Below are 17,160 nucleotides of genomic sequence, written 5' to 3'. Positions count from 1 at the left end.
AACTGGGGAGAGCAGTGGGGTATGCTTAGATTCAGCTTTATTTGACACTTCCAACTTTAGCCCAAAGGGTCTGATCAACAGCCGAGTATGATCATACCTATGACTCCACATCCTCACCAAGAGTAGAAATTTTTTTAAATCCTACCCTGAAATTATTGTCAATCTGGTAGGTGTATAGTGGCATCTCATTGGGATAATCCTTGGTCTTTCAAGAGACTAAGCTGCTAGGTTATGTGTTCTGAACATACAATAGCAGGAATGGGGGATTCAAGTTGAATGAAAGGGTCCCTAAAAGAGAAGAAGACAGAGATATTTTGCTCTGTAATATTTTACTATCTTGAAGTTGGTGTACTGGGTTGAATAGTGTCCCCCACCAAATTCGTGTCCTTTCCAGAACTTCAGAATGTGACGACATTTATAGGATCATTGCAGAGGGTATTAGTTAAGATCAGATCATAATGGGAGTTCCCGCCTTTGCATAGTGGTTAAGGATCTAGCATTGCTGTAGCTGTGGTGTAGGTCGCAGCTATGGCTTGGATTCCATCCCTAGCCTGGGAACTTCCATTTGCTGCAAGTGCGGCCATAAAAAAAATTAATTTTTTAAAAAGATAAGATCATAATGGATTAAGAGGAACCCCAAATCCAAAATGACTAGAGTCCTTGTAAGACGAGGAAGAGATAGAAAGAGACGGGCAGACACAGGAGGAAGATTGTGTGATGACGGAGGCAGAGATTAGAGCTCTGTGGCTGTGAGTCAAGGAATGTCAAGGTTGGCCAGAATCACCAGAAGCTAAGAGAGTGGCACGGAACAGTCTCCCTCTGAGCCACCAAGAAGAAACCAACCCTGCTGACACTATGATTTTGGACTTCAAGACTTGAGCACTGAGGGAGAATAAATTCCTCTCATCATGGACTTCCCTAGTGGCCTAGTGGGTTAAGGATTTGATATTGTCACTGTTGTGGCTCTGGTCACTGCTGTAAATGGAGTTGGATCCCTGGCAAGGGATTTTCCACATGCCACAGGCATGGCCAGAAAAAGATGTCCTGATGCCTTGAGCCACCCAATCTGCAGTACTTTGTCACAGCAGTCCTAGCAAACTAAGCTAGTGGGGTATACACTAGGTTGGAAACCCTGAGAGCCGGACCCCAGGCCACTCCTGCCACTCACTGGCCGTCTTGTACGTGCAGCAGCTCCCATCAGAGGGGCCTCCCTCTCTTCAGGTTCTTCTATTTGTTTCCCCTTGTACCATTGGGACCAATGCCGGTAACGGCTCCTGCTGTTACTGATTCCAAAGTATTACACCATTCCTCTTGTTTTGTAAATCGAAAATTTATAAACTCCCATCTCCCAGTTTGAGTGGCCCACGCACTTCCTGCCAGGACCCTGACCCTAAATCTATGAGAGGTCTTTGCCCCTCCTCCATTCCCTACACTGCCCCACCCCCCTTAGTTTCCTTCCAAGAGCCTATCAAAATTTGCAATTATCTATTTATTTACTCCTCTCCCCCTCTCTTACCCAACCCTATGTCTCCTACCAGACAGCAAGTTCCATAAAAGTAGGGACTTTTTTGTCTCATTATCGCTATAAACCTAGTGCCTCACAGTATCAAGTACATTGATTGCATTTAATGAATATTTCTTTTTTTTTTTCTTTTTTCTTTTTATGGCCAACCTTCAGCATATGGAAATTCCCAGGCTAGGAGTCAAATCAGAGCTACTGCTGAGGCCTACGTTACAGCCACAGCAATGCTGGATCTGAGCTGCATCTGCAGAGCACGCCACAGCTTACCTGCAATGCTGGATCCTTAACCCACTGAGCGAGGCCAGGGATCAAACTCACATTCTCACAGAGACAACATCGGATCCTTAACTGGATGAGCCACAACAGAAACTCATAAGAATACATCTTGAATGAAGGCAGGAAGGAGGAGCAGGAATGATGTCTTTTTCATTTTTTCCTCTCTGACACTATCCATGCCGGGTACTCAGTGGTGCTCAACTGATATTCCATGTTCTCACATGACCTACCTTTAAGGCCAGAGGCCAGGGTGAGGAACAACCTCAAGAGTAATGAGTGGGGGGCAGTTCCCGTCATGGCTCAGTAGTTAACAAACCCAACTAGTATCCATGAGGACGCAGGTTCAATTCCTGGCCTCGATCAGTGGGTTGGCACTCTGGCTTGCCGTGAGCTGTGGTGTAGGTCACAGACATGCTTGGATACCCTGTTCCTGTGGCTGTAGCTGTGGCTGTAGTGTAGGCCTACAGCTATAGGTGCAGCTATAGTTCCAGCCTAGGAACCTCCACATGCCAAGGGGCGGCCCTAAAAAACAAGAACGAACAAAAAAATTTGTATTAAAAAATATGTACATCACACAAATATACTTATCTACAAAACAGAAATAGAGTCACAGACATAGACAACAGACTTAGGGTTACCAAAGGGGAAAGATTGGGATTAGCAAATACAAACTACTATATATAAAATAGATAAACAACAAAGTCCTATTGTGTAGCACAGGGAACTATATGCAATATCCTGTAGTAAACCATATTGGAGAGGAATATTAAAAAAATATATGTACATTTATGTACACACACATATATATAAAGTATAAGTAATATGAATTACTTGAATCATGAATATGAAAAAATAAAGTATATTTGTAAAACTGAATCACTTTGCTATTCACCAGACACTAACACAACATTGTAAATCAACTATACTTCAATTAAAAAAGAGTAACAGGAGTTCCCGTCGTGGCACAGTGGTTAACGAATCCGACTAGGAACCACGAGGTTGCGGGTTCGGTCCCTGCCCTTGCTCAGTGGGTTAAGGATCCGGCGTTGCCGTGAGCTGTGGTGTAGGTTGCAGACGCAGCTCAGATCCCGCGTTGCTGTGGCTCTGGTGTAGGCCGGTGGCTACAGCTCCGATTGGACCCCTAGCCTGGGAATCTCCATATGCCGTGGAAGTGGCCCAAGAGCAAGAAATAGCAAAAAGACCAAAAAAAAAAAAAAAAAAAAAAAAAAAGAGTAACAAGTAGTTGTAAGCGTAGTTTTAAGGTCACTGTTTTTTTTTTTTAACTATATGTTTATTTTTTATTTTTTTGTCTTTTTGCCACTTCTAGGGCCACTCTCTCGGCATATGGAGGTTCCCAGGCTAGGGGTCTAATTGGAGCTGTAGCTGCCGGCCTACACCAGAGCCACAGCAACGCAGGATCCGAGCCACGTCTGCAACCTACACCACAGCTCACGGCAACGCCGGGTCCTTAACCCACTGAGCAAGGCCAGAGATTGAACCCGAAACCTCATGGTTCCTAGTCGGATTCGTTAACCATTGAGCCACGACGGGAACTCCTAACTATATGTTTAAATTGACCCTTAGAGTCTGAGGGAACTGTTGAAAAGTTATAATTGAAGGTGTATTTTTTGCCATCACCTGCATTTGACATGAATGTGTGGTTTGAGACAAATAGCATCACTGAATTAGTCTGGATTTATGCATGTGAACTGAGTGAGTGATGGTACAACTGTAATCGTCATAGCTTAAGTAAGATCATACAGACATTTTTCCACAACAGAGCTCCCCTGACTTCTTTTCTTTCTTTTTCTTTTCATTTTTTTTAGCCCCATCTGCAGTATAGGGAAGTTTCTAGGCCAGAGACTGAATCTGAGCCACTTCTGCAACCTATGCCACAGCTGCGGCAACACTGGATCCTTAACCCACTACGCAGGGCCTGGGATCGAACTGGCAATGCCACAGAGACAAGCCAGATCAGTAACCTACTGCACCAGAGGGGGGATGCCACTCCTGACTAACTTAATGTCAAGTTGTCTTTGATTCTGACCTGAATTATATTAACTCAGCCATTATGGGGTAACTGGGTATCACTCATCTGCTCTGTGGGTTAATAAAACATTAGGAAATGCATAAATGATTTCTTAGTCCATGCGATCTCTCTGGTAGAGAAAATATTTCTAAATGTGGGACCAAGGAGAGAAAAGGGCATTTGGTGGGCCTATCTCACAGGCCTTCCCTTTGCTTGTCCAGCTTCAAGACCAAAGAAAGCACCCAGAGTCAATGATGGAGACATCACTGGTTTGGGGAGCTTACACGTCTAAAGCTGGGGCTTGGGGCAAGGATGTAGGAAGGTTAGTCATGTGAGTTGCATGTAGGTGAAGCAGGTACTGGTCAAGCAAGGGATGTACACAGGGCAAGAGAATAGCCATATTGGAGTTTCCATTGTGGCTCAGTGGGTTAAGAACCTGACGAGTATCCATGAGGATGCAGGTTCAGTCCCTGGCCTCATTCAGTGGGTTAGGGAGCTGGCGTTGTTACAAGCTGTGGTGTAGGTTGCAGATGCGTCTTGGATCTGGTGTTGCTGTGGCTGTGGTGTAGGCCTGCAGTTGCAGCTCCAGTTCAGCCTCTCACCTGGGACTTCCATGTGCTGTGGTTGCGGCCCCAAAAAGAAAAAGAAAAAAAAGAAAGAATAGCCATCTTGAGTGGCCTGACCAAACAACATTCTTGGCAGGAAAATAGGCTGACTAGCCTCTTCTTAATTTCCCTTCTGTCTCACAGCCAGAGAAATGGGTATTTCAGGAGTTCCTGTTGTGGTGCAGCGGAAAGGAATCCGACTAGGAACCATGAGGATGCAGATTCGATCCCTGACCTAGCTCAATAGGTTAGGGATCTGGCGTTGCCGTGAGCTGTGGTGTAGGTTGCAGACACAGCTCAGATCTGGGGCTGTGGTGTGGGCTGGCAGCTGTACCTCCAATTAGACGCCTAAGCTGGGAACCTCCATATGCCTTAGGTGAGACCCTAAAAAGCCAAAAATAAGAAAAGAAAAGAAATGGGTATTTCAGCCCTGAATTGGCACGTAGGGCTGTCTGCTTCTACAGTCACAACTTTACCTGGAGGTTGATGGATGGGTCTCAGAGGATCCTTATATATGAGTGCATATCTTTTTCTTTGAGTCTTTAGCTTTCTTCTGATTCTCAAAGAAGGTGAAGAACTATTGACCCAGAGTCAAATACAGGGTTGGGGATGAGGCCCGTCCCTCCAGCAGAGGGCAGTGGCTCCCATATTCACTGACCTTCTTGACCTCCCAATATTGGTTGTCAAAAGACGGATGAGGTTGAGCCAGGCAGGGCTGACCCGAGGGCACAAGAGAGAACTGCAACCTCTCCTTGCTCTTCCTGTCCGGTTGGTTTTGAAATCCCATTTCCAACCCCCAGGTGCCATATCATGGGATACACAAGCTCTCAAGCAGTGACTCTAGGGGAGCCCACCTATTCCCATCAACTTCCTAAAAGGGTCTGGAAGATTCTTCTCAAGGATACATGATTTTCTAAGCTTTTTTGCTCCTTTGTCAATGCTGGTTTCTCTTGCTTCCTTCATGGACATGTTTTGACAACTTGAACAAATACTGATTCAGAGGTCCTGCTTGGAAGACACTTTTCAATGGAAACGTCAATGAGTTTTGATTATTTCCTAGACACCTTTGCCTATAGAATAAATGCCTAGCTCCTTAATTTAGCATTCAAATTCTTTAAAAAGAATTTTTTTATTAAAGTTGATTTACGTAAGTCTTTTAAGAATGGTTTCACTCCCCCTTCAACTCTCCCACATGAGGTTGAAATTTGAGCAGGATCCTGTGGGGCCTTCCTAGGTACAAATCCTTTCAGTGTCCCCACACCCCATTATTTGTTTGTAGGAAATAGGCTTCATTCAGCCTCCTTGACCTTTCCTGAGTTCCAAAGGGCAGATTCAGTTGTTAATCAGGGTAGAGAGGGATGCAGAAACAAAGGAAGAGCCATCAAGGAACAATGGTGTAGCCAGGGGCAGGGTGCTGGTTCCTCCTCAAGGAATATACCTAAATGATACCTTTGAGTTCTTCTGTAAGAACTAAGTTCCCTACCCAGCTGGAAGATGGTACTTCAGGCTGAACTCAAGATCCCTGGAATATTGCCCTGTTATATCACCACTAACCAATTAGAAGAAAGTCTGCATAGAGTGGATGGTAAGGAAGACTCTGACTGTCCCCCCAAATGATTCTCCTTTAAAAACTTTCATGGTAGAGAAAAAAAAAATGAATTCCAGAGTTCCCTGATGGCTCAGTGAGTTAAGGGTCAGATATTGTCACTGCTGTGGCTCCAGTTGTTACTGTGGTCCAAGTTTGATCCCTGGCCGAGGAACTTCTACATGCTGTAGGTGCAGTGAAAGAAAGAAAAAGAAAGAAAGAAAGAGAGAAAGAGAGAAAGAGAGAAAGAAAGAAAGAAAGAAAGAAAGAAAGAAAGAAAGAAAGAAAGAAAGAAAGAAAGAAAGGAAGGAAGGAAGGAAGGAAGGAAGGAAGGAAGGAAGGAAGGAAGGAAGGAAGAAAGAAAGAAAGAAAAAGAAAGAAAGAAAGAAAGAAAGAAAGAAAGAAAGAAAGAAAGAAAGAAAGAAAGAAAGAAAGAAAGAAAGAAAGAAAGAAAGAAAGAAAGAAAGAAAGAAAGAAAGAAAAAACTCTCATGGTGAAGCAGAACCTTCAGTGTTGGTTTTTGGACATGAGTCCACCCTCTCCCCAGGTTGCCGGCCTCCTGAATAAAGCAAACTTTCCTTTCCAAACAACACTTGTCTCTTGAATATCAGCTTTTGAGCAGCAAGCAGCCAAATCTGAGTTCCATAACAAGGTCTCCACAAAAGTTCTCCTTTTTTTCTTTTTTTTTCTTATGGCCTCACCTGCAGCATATGGAAGTTCCCAAGCCAGGGGTCGAATCAGAACTGCAGCTGAGGCCTATGCCACAGCCACAACAGCACCAGATCTGAGCTGCATCTGCTACCTACACCCCAGCTTGTGGCATCGCTGGATCCTTAACCCACTGAGCAAGGCCAGAAATCAAACCCACATCCTCACAGAGACAACATCAGGTCTTAACTGGCTGAGCCACGGGAACTCCAAAAGCTCTCCTTCTTGGTCAGATTATTCTTGCAGTTGCTTAGGCATTTCCAAAAACTCTTGAAGAAGTCACCCCTTCTTTCCCATGGTCCCAATTTCTCTGATTCTTTAGCCCCTTCTTCCTCCATGGAGCCTTCTCTGGCTGAGAAGCAGTGGAACACAGAGTCGCTAAGGGCTCTGGAAGACTGAGGAAACAAACCACGAAGGGCATTGGGAAGACAGGCTGGCACGCAAAAAGAGGAGCAAGTACCAAGACCCTGGGGTTCGAGCCTTCTGACCCCTTCGAAGCACAATATGGCTGGAACAGCGTAGGCAAACAGGCATTGAGTTCAGAGGGGTGGTGGAAGCAGATGGTGCAGAACCTTGAGGGCCATGGCAAAAACTTTGGTCTTACTCCAAGTGAGCTGAGAAGACATTAAAGCGTTTGGAGAGGAGTGACACCATCTCACTTGTGTTTGACAAAGACCACTCTGACCATCATGGTGAGAATAGAATGTTGGAGGTGAGGGCAAGAGCACAGAACCAGAGAGAAGACTTGGCAATCATCCAAAATTGGCGGAGAAGGAGGCAGTCAGAAGAGATGGGCATCTGGATATCTTTTTAATGGTAGAGCTATTGGGATGTGCTAGTAGCTGGGATGTGGGGTTTGAGGGAAAGAGAGGAGTTAAAATAGTTCTAAGATTTTTTGGTGTGAGCAAATGGAAAGATACCAGGATGGGAAAAACTAGGAGGAAAAAAACCTTGCATGGAGGAGCAGCATCAGGCCTTCAGTTTTGGCTCCATGAAGCTTGCAGCTGCCTAGCAGACCCAGTTTATGTGCTACCCTGTGTTTTCTCAACTCCCTCTCCTCCCCAGGCCCCCTTGACTGTTTACTCAAAGAAGAGCCTTGGCCACCACAACTAAGGGTCTCCTGCTAAGACCACTGGCTGTCTCGGTGTCTCCCAGGGTCACCTCCACCACGGCTATTACAACAGGAGCTGCAAAAGCTCCAGGCATCAGACCCAAATGACCAGACCACAGTGGCTATGGTTCCTCCCAACACTTCCAAGTCCAAGAGTAAGTTCTAAACCCGGGCTGGGGGAACAGGCATCTAAGGAGCCCCCAAAGAACAGGGACTATAACCAGGAGGTGCAGGGATAAACTATTATCATTGAGAGCCGAGATGAAGAGTCTACAGACGAATTCTAAATAGAATTCATTCGGCTAGAAATAAATCTTTGACAGAGTTCCCCTTGTGGCTCAGTGGTTAGCCAACCCAACTAGTATCCATGAGGACTCAGGTTCGATCCCTGGCCATGCTCAGTGGGTTAAGGATCCAGCGTTGTCGTGAGCTGTGGTGTAGGTCACAGATGTGGCTTGATCCCGAGTTGCCATGGCTGTGGTGTAGGCCGGCAGCTGTAGCTCCAATTCAACTCCTAGCCTGGGAGCCTCCATATGCTGCAGGTGTGGCCCTAAAATGACCAAAAAAAAGGAAAGAAAGAAAGAAAAAGAAAAGAAAGAAAACTTTGTCTTCTCAAGAGACAGCACCAAGTGCTGTATTGTCTTCCAATCTCCACCCCAATTTCCCACCCTTGGCCTCTCTGGCGATGCTCCCATGTGATACGCCACTAGCTGTGTTTTCTTTTCTTTGTTCTTTTTTTGCGTTTTAGAGCTGCACCTTTGGCATATGGAGGCTCCCAGGCTAGGGGTCAAATCAGAGCTACAGCTGCCAGTCTACACCACAGCCCCAGCAACTCAGGATCCAAGCTGCCTCTGTGACCTACACCACAGCTCACAGCAACGCCGGATCCTTAACCTATCGAGGGAGGCCAGGGAATCGAACCCACGTCCTCATGGATTCGTTGGATTTGTTACCGCTGAGCCACAAGGGGAACTCCAATGTACTCCCTGGTGTGGGCTTACCCTCCTTCCCTGCCTCATTTTCACTTTCCCTCCCTCTCTGCCCTGGGATTGCACTTTTCCAATAGAGCATGCGCCTGGGTGAGCTTTGCCTCAGGCTGGAATTTTTTTTTTTTTTCCGGGCTTTTTGTCTTTTTTAGGGCTGCACTTGTGGCATATAGAGATTCCCAGGCTAGGGGTCTAATCGGAGTTGTAGCCACCAGCCTATGCCAGAGCCGCAGCAACTCAGGATGCGAGCTGCATCTGCAACCTGCACCACAGCTCACGGCAACCTCCGGATCCTTAACCCACTGAGCAAGGCCAGGGATTGAACCCGCAACCTCATGGTTCCTAGTCAGATTCGTTAACCACTGCGCCACGACGGGAATTCCATCAGGCTGGAATTTCTAAGACACCTTGGCTAAGTCAACATTCAAGTGGAAATGCAGAGTGGGCTGGGGACAGGTCAGCACCGGAGATGAAAATGGAGCATTCAGGAATTCCCACTGTGGCATAACAAGTTAAGAACATGACATAGTGTCCATGAGGATGTAGGTTCGATCCCTGGCCTCGCTCAGTGGGTTAAGGATCCAGCGTTGCCACAAGCTGCGGCATATGTTGCAGATGCGGCCCAGATCTGGCATTGCTGTGGCTGTGCTGTTGGTCTGCAGATGCAGCTCTAATTCAACCCCTGTCCTAGGAACTTCCATATGCCACAGGTGTGGCTGTAAAAAGGAAAAAAAAAAAAAATGGAGAGTTCAATGCATGTATAGGCTTCACTAAGTTCACCTAAAGAAGGAGTATTGGAGGAGTTCCAGTCAAGGCTCAGTGGTTAAGGAACCTGACTAGTATCCATGAGGGTGCGGGTTCGATCCTTGGCCTTACTCAGTGGGTTAAGGATCTGGCGTTGCCATGAGCTGTGGGGTAGGCCAACAGCTGCAGCTCCAATTTGACCCCTAGCCTGGGAACTTCCATATGCCATGGGTTCGACCCTAGAAAAAACAAAAAACAAACAAACAAACAAACAAAAAGGAGTATTGCAGAAGACAGGAAAACCAAGAATAGAGCTTTGTGGCACTCTTCCATTTAGAGGGTGGGGAGTTCAGGATGAATCAGCAAAGAATGAGAAAGAAGGACTATGGGTGGGAGGAAAACCACAAAGAATGGTTTTCTGGAAGCCAAATGAAGATGTTTCATGATTAACTGAATGAAATTAACTGAATGAAGTTGAAGAGTTGGCTGTTGGATTTAGCATCAAGGAGGTTGTTTTGGTTACAAGGACAAAGCCAGTTTCCTTGGAGGGGTCAGAGCCAAAGTTTGAAGCCAGTGGGCTTGAGAGAGACCCGAAGGAGAAAGATTGGAGACAGCAAGTATACGCAATTTTTTTTTTTTTTTTGGCTGGGCCCACAGCATGAAAAAGTTGCCTCGCCAGGAATCGAACCTGAGTCACAGCAGCAGCAATACAGGATCCTTAATTGCTAGGCCACCAGGGAACTCCTAGACAATCTTTTCAAGGAATATTTCTCCAAGGAGGGACAAAGGAGAGAGGAAATAGTTTGAGAAGGGTTGGAGTTGACAGGGGATTTTTGGGGGGGATGGGGGAAATTACTCATGTCTGTGTGTAGATGCAAAGGCTTTAGGAGAGTGGGTGACACTGATGGTCCAAGAGAGGCAAGCCTGGAGATGGCTGCAGCCTGGACGTTCTCAGCAGAAATGCTGAGAGTTTAGATTCCAGGGGGCTGGAAGGAGGAGGTTTGTTTCTGAGGAAAGAGGGAGATTGCTAGACATCTGGAATTTCCTTTCCATGGATGCCTGGGTCTCTAGGGCCCAACTTTTAAACTTGAACATTCACTTTTTGATGTGGTTAGAATCCCTGAGCCCACAATATGTTCCCAAGAGTATTTCATTAAATGGGAATCTGGTGTGCATCTGTGACTAATTAATGCTGATCAAAAACAATTAAATATTAAATGTCAGGGCTGTTACCTGGTTCCTAACTAATAATTGCAAAGGACTGGATGTAATTATCAAGTCCTGACCTCCATAGGAACCAAGTTCATGTTAAAATAATGAAAAGCTAAAACTGAGCTGATGAAAGAGCAGATTTTTGTGAATTTTTAAAAATATCTGAAGCAAGGAAAGGCCGAGCATCAGAGCAAGGGGATCACTTGGAGGTCTCGTCCTCCACGTGCGGGTTTCGAAAGGCCCTCCTGCGAATAGAATCAATGGCAGCTCCACTCTGCAAGGTAGTCGACGTTTCTAACAGTTCTTTTTAGAGCAAAATACGCTTTCATAACTGTTATATGATATATAGAAAATGATGTAATTCATTTGACAAGTGTTTCATGAGGACTTGCTTTGGCCAATCCAACGCTAAGCTCTGGGAGTAAATGAATGCAGAGGATGAACCCTCTGTGGTCAAGATCTAGCCTGGTGTTTCTCAGAGGAGGCCCTGATGGCTGCTGTTATCAGGACCACTGTGGGGGGTGGGGGGGTTGCCCTTCTCTCTACTTCACCTAGTGTGATGAGGGGCTGCTATTGTCTCCTGGGTTCATAAACAATACTTTTCCTTGAGCTGCTCCCACAGCATTTGGGAGTTCCGGGCCAGGGATCGAACCTGAGCCATAGCAGCGACCTGAGCCACTGCAGTGACAAAGCCGGACTGTTAATTCCCTGAGCTACACAAGAATTCCCATAAACAATATTTATGTTTCATTTCTTTTTTTTTTTCTTTTTTGGCCACCCGCGGCATATTGAATTCCCGGGCCAGGGATCAGATTTGAGCCGCAATTGCAACCTACACTGCAGCTGTGGCAGGGCCCGATCCTTAACCCACTGTGCCCACTATGCCAGGCCAGGGATCAAACTTGTACCCCAGCGCTCCAGAGATGCCACTGATCCTTTTGCGCCCCTTATTGGAGGATTTTTAAAGATGGTGGGAGTAGGGATGAATGGTGCAGAAATGCCTTTATTCTGCCATCTTTTTTCCTTTTTAGGACCGCAGCCACGGCGTATAGAGGTTTCCAAGCTAGGGATCAAATCAGAGCTACAGCTGCTGGCCACAACCACAGCCACAGCCACACCAGATCCAAACTGTGTCTGTGACATACACCACAGCTCATGGCAACACCAGATCCTTAACCCACTGAGCAAGGCCAGAAATCGAACCTGTAACCTCATGGTTCCTAATCAGATTCGTTTCCACTGTGCCACAACTGGAACTCCAATGTTTTGCCATCTTGAAACTGACTGGCAACCATGACTCTTACGGTCCTGATGAGGGGTGGAGTGCATCCAGAGGACCCCACAGACAGGCTGCTGCTTATTCACAGGAGCAGTGTGGGAGATGGAAGAACCAAGACCAAAAGCAATGCCTTGGATCCGTGTGGTTGCTGAGAGCCTGAAGAGTGAGTCAAGCCCAGAGTCCCTCTAGCAAAGAGATGAGTGGAGGATGGGAACCATAGCTTGGAGCCAAAACAGAGAGCGTTTATGAACAAGGAGGAGTACGGTGGAAAAAAAGGAGGTGGTCTGGATGGATACCAGAGACAAGCTGGGGATGCTTGTGGTGACTTTAAATCTTATCCCTGCAGCAGCTCGAATGTGCTGCCCAGGTCGTTTATGAGCTCCTAGTGGATGGACCATATGAAAGACGTTTTCTCTTTCACTGCCCATCTGAATACTGAACCATATGCTCCCCTCACGAGAGTCTGAGCTGTTGGTCAACTGTAAGGTGATCATTTGATGCTCTCAGGATGGCATTTGATATTTCAAATTCTTAACTTAAGAGGAGACAATTGACGTTTTCTCAACCTACTCTACAAATGCATGGGGGTGCTTGTAGACTCACAAGACTTTCAGTCTGACTTTTCCTTTTAGAAACAGGATGTTCTTAACAGGGACCATTTAACCTGAGAGCTCAGTTACTCCTGCTCAAAGCCAAATGCAGGAGAGGGCTGCGAGGAGGAAGGCAGAAAGGGAACTCACAGTTCTGTTTAGCACCTGTGAGCACAAGGCACTTGCCATGTGTCGTTTCTTTTATTTTCCTATTAGCCATCTGGGCTGAGCCTTTTTACCCATTTTTGCACTTAATTCTTTTTTTTTTTTTTTTTTTTTGCTTTTAAGGGCCGCACCCGAGGCATATGGAAATTCCCAGGATAGGAGTTCAGCTGGAGCTACAGCTGCTGGCCTACGTCACAGCCACAGCAACGCGGGATCCAAGCCACATCTTTGACCTACACCACAGCTCATGGCAACGCCGGATCCTTAACCCATTGAGTGAGGCCAAGGATCAAACCTGCATCCTCATGATTACTAGTCGGATTCCCTTCTGTTGTGCCATAACAGGAACTCATATTCTATTTTTTTTTTTTTTTTGGCCATGCCCACAGCATGGATTGAACCCCAGCCATGGCAGTGACAACACCAGATCCTTAAACACTAGGCCACCAGGGAATTCCCATGGTGCAGTTTTCAATTTTTCACTGCTTGTGAACTGGAATGGAATTTAAAAGGAAGAGAATGAAATGAGAGGCTTTGCAATTGTATATATATGCCAGTTGGCATCAACATGGACGGACCTAGAGATTATCATACTAAGTGAAGTAAGCCAGAGAAAGACAAATATTATGTTATCACTTATATATGGAATCTAAAAACAAAATGATTCAAATGAACTTATTTACAAAACAGAAATAGACTCACAGACACAGAAAACAAACGTATGGTTACCAAAGAGGAAGGAGGGAGGAATACATTTGGAGCTCGGGATTAACAGATACATACTACTTTATATAAAATAGATAACCTCGGAGTTCCCGTCGTGGCGCAGTGGTTAACGAATCCGACTAGGAACCATGAGGTTTCGGGTTCAATCCCTGCCCTTGCTCAGTGGGTTAACGATCCAGCGTTGCCGTGAGCTGTGGTGTAGGTTGCAGACGCGGCTGGATCCCGAGTTGCTATGGCTCTGGCGTAGGCCGGTGGCTATAGCTCCGATTGGACCCTTAGCCTGGGAACCTCCATATGCCGAGGGAGCGGCCCAAGAAATAGCAAAAAGACAAAAAAATAAAAAATAAAAATAAATAAATAAATAAAATAGATAACCAGCAAGGACTTACTGTCTAGCACAGGGAAATATACTCGATATTTTGTAGTAACTTAGAAGGGAAAGGAATCTGAAAAATATATGCGTGTGTGTGTGTATGACAAGTCACTGTGCTGCACACCTGAAACTGACACAACATTGTAAATCAACTATACTTCACTATATTAAAAAAGGGGATTTAGAATGACATAGCTATTTGGAGTTCCCGTCGTGGCGCAGTGGTTAACAAATCCGACGAGGAACCATGAGGTTGCGGGTTCAATCCCTGCCCTTGCTCAGTGGGTTAAGGATCTGGCGTTGCCAGGAGCTGTGGTGTAGGTCACAGACACAGCTTGGATCCTATGTTGCTGTGGCTGTGGTGTTGGCTGGTGGCTACAGCTCTGGTTAGACCCCTGGCCTGGGAACCTCATATGCCATGGGAGCGGCCCTAGAAAAGGCAAAACAAAACAAAAACAAAAACAAACAAAACAAAACAAAACGAATGGGATAGCTATTTCTGGAAATTACCAATGCACTGGAGAAAGTCACCAAAAAGGGGGAGAGTGATTAATGACCAATAAAGGGTGAAATCGCCAGTGTGTTCCCTATAAAACCCAGACAGATCCTGGAAGATGACTAAGGACTACTGTAAACTCCACCAATAGCACCACCCGTTGCGGCTGCTAATCCAGATGTGGTATTTTAGCCCTAGCAGAATAACACAGCTTCCAGCCCATGGGGTCACTGATCTGCGAATGCACTCCTTTCCATTCCTCTTGGAAGGGCCAGAGGCAGTTCACACTCACAGGGGACAGACAAGAGTATCTATTTACAGTCTTGTTCTGGGACAATGACATCTGTTTTTGTCTGAAGGGACCTGGACCCAGATCATCGCATGAATAAGAATCTATTTTGGGAGTTCCCGTTGTGGCACAGCAGAAATGAATCTGACTAGGAGCCAAGAGGTTGTGGGTTCAATCCCTCAGTGGGTCAAGGATCCACTGGCATTGCCATGAGCTATGGTATAGGTCACAGTCCAGGCTCAGATCCCGAGTTGCTGTGGTTGTGGTGTAGGCTCGCAGCTATATCTGATTAGGCCCCTAGCCTGGGAACCTCCATATGCCATGGGTTTGGCCCTATAAAGACAAAGAGGAAAGAAAGAAAGAAAGAAAGAAAGAGAGAGAGAGAGAGAGAGAGAGAGAGAGAGAGAAAGGAAGGAAGGAAGGAAGGAAGGAAGGAAGGAAGGAAGAAAGAAAGAAAGAAAGAAAGAAAGAAAGAAAGAAAGAAAGAAAGAAAGAAAGAAAGAAAGAAAGAAAGAAAGAAAGAAAGAAAAAGAAAAGAAGGAGTTCCCGTCGTGGCGCAGTGGTTAACGAATCCGACTAGGAACCATGAGGTTGCGGGTTCGATCCCTGCCCTTGCTCAGTGGGTTAACGATCCGGCATTGCCGTGAGCTGTGGTGTAGGTTGCAGATGCGGCTCGGATCCAGCGTTGCTGTGGCTCTGACGTAGGCCGGTGGCTACAGCTCCGATTCAATCCCTAGCCTGGGAACCTCCATATGCCGAGGGAGCGGCCCAAGAAATAGCAACAATAACAACAACAACAACAACAAAAAAGACAAAAGACAAAAAAAAAAAAAGGAGTTCCCGTCGTGGCGCAGTGGTTAACGAATCCGACTAGGAACCATGAGGTTGCGGGTTCGGTCCCTGCCCTTGCTCAGTGGGTTAAGGATCCGGCGTTGCCGTGAGCTGTGGTGTAGGTTGCAGACGCGGCTCGGATCCCACGTTGCTGTGGCTCTGGCGTAGGCCGGTGGCTACAGCTCCGATTCGACCCCTAGCCTGGGAACCTCCATATGCCGCGGGAGCGGCCCAAGAAATAGCAACAACAACAACAACACAACAACAAAAAAAAAAAAAAAAAGAAAAGAAAAAAGAAACTATTTTACCCTGGATTATTTCATAGTCTAGGGAGAAAGAAGGTAACAGAGAAATCAGAAAACAATCCACATAGGGATTGTTAGGGATTGCTAGTCCTAGAGGGGACTCTTTTTTTTTTTTTTTTTTTTCGTCTTTTTGCATTTTCTAGGGCTGCTCCCGAGGCAGATGGGGATTAGCTAGGGGTCTAATTGGAGCTGTAGTCGTCAGCCTAGGGCCTAGGCCAGAGCCACAGCAACACGGGATCCAAGCCGTGTCTGTGACCTACACCACAGCTCACGGCAATGCCGGATCCCCAACCCACTGAGCAAGGCCAGAGATCGAACCCACAATCTCATGGTTCCTAGTCGGATTCGTTAACCACTGAGCCACGACAGGAACTCCGAGGGGACTCTTGATAGTAAGGGACGGAAAGCCAATTTAAACTAGTTGAAACAAAAAGTCCCAGGTTTGCATCTCATTGGTCAGGCTTGAGTCATGCCCATTCCTGAACCAATCATTAGGGCTAGGAAAATGAAATGCTCTGATTGGCTAGGATTAGTCATGAGATCAGTCCTGGAGTATGGGATGAAGTAGGGTTAAGATCAGCCCACTGGAGGAGTTCCCGTTGTGGTTCAGAAGTGATGAGTCCGACTAATACCCATGAGGATGCGGGTACCTGACCTCACCCAGAGGGTTAAGGATCCCACTCTGTGGGTGAGCTGTTGTGTAAGTCACAGACAAGGCTCAGATCTGGTGTTGTGTTGTTGGTGTGGCTGGCAGCTGTAGCTCTTTGACCCCTAGCCTGGGGACCTTCATATGCTGCAGCATGGCCCTAGAAAGGAAAAAAAAAAAAGAAAAGAAAAGAAAGGAAAGAAAGAAAGAAAGAAAGAAAGAAAGAAAGAAAGAAAGAAAGAAAGAAAGAAAAAGAAAATTTTAGCCATTTATTTATATTCGCTCCTATCTTGTCCAGGATATTTAACTTAGATCAGGGGTCTTGACTCTTATGCCACAGACCCCTTTAGCAGTCTCGGGAAGCTGATGAAGCCTTTCTCAGAATGAATTTAGATACAAACAATAAAATGCATAGGATTATGACGGAAACTATATATAATTAAATACCATCATCCAAAAATAATTTTTTTTTTTTTTTTTTTTTTACTAAGAAAGTTCCTGGGCCCGGGGTCTAATCGGAGCCACAGCTGCCGGCACAGCCACCACAACGCAGGATCTGAGCTGCATCTGCAACCTACACCACAGCTCACAGCAACGCCAGATCCTTACCCCACTGAGCGAGGCCAGGGATCGAACCTGCAACCTCATGGTTCCTAGTCAGATTCCTTTCTGCTGCACCACC

This window comes from Sus scrofa, chromosome 6, assembly GCF_054392235.1.
Source record: "Sus scrofa isolate SSC_HxYL_T2T_F1_AM1 chromosome 6, Sscrofa_HxYL_maternal_Yorkshire_Landrace_v2.0, whole genome shotgun sequence".
Taxonomy (NCBI): domain Eukaryota; kingdom Metazoa; phylum Chordata; class Mammalia; order Artiodactyla; family Suidae; genus Sus; species Sus scrofa.
The sequence above is the reverse complement of the archived record's forward strand: the minus strand, read 5'-3'. Positions refer to the sequence as shown.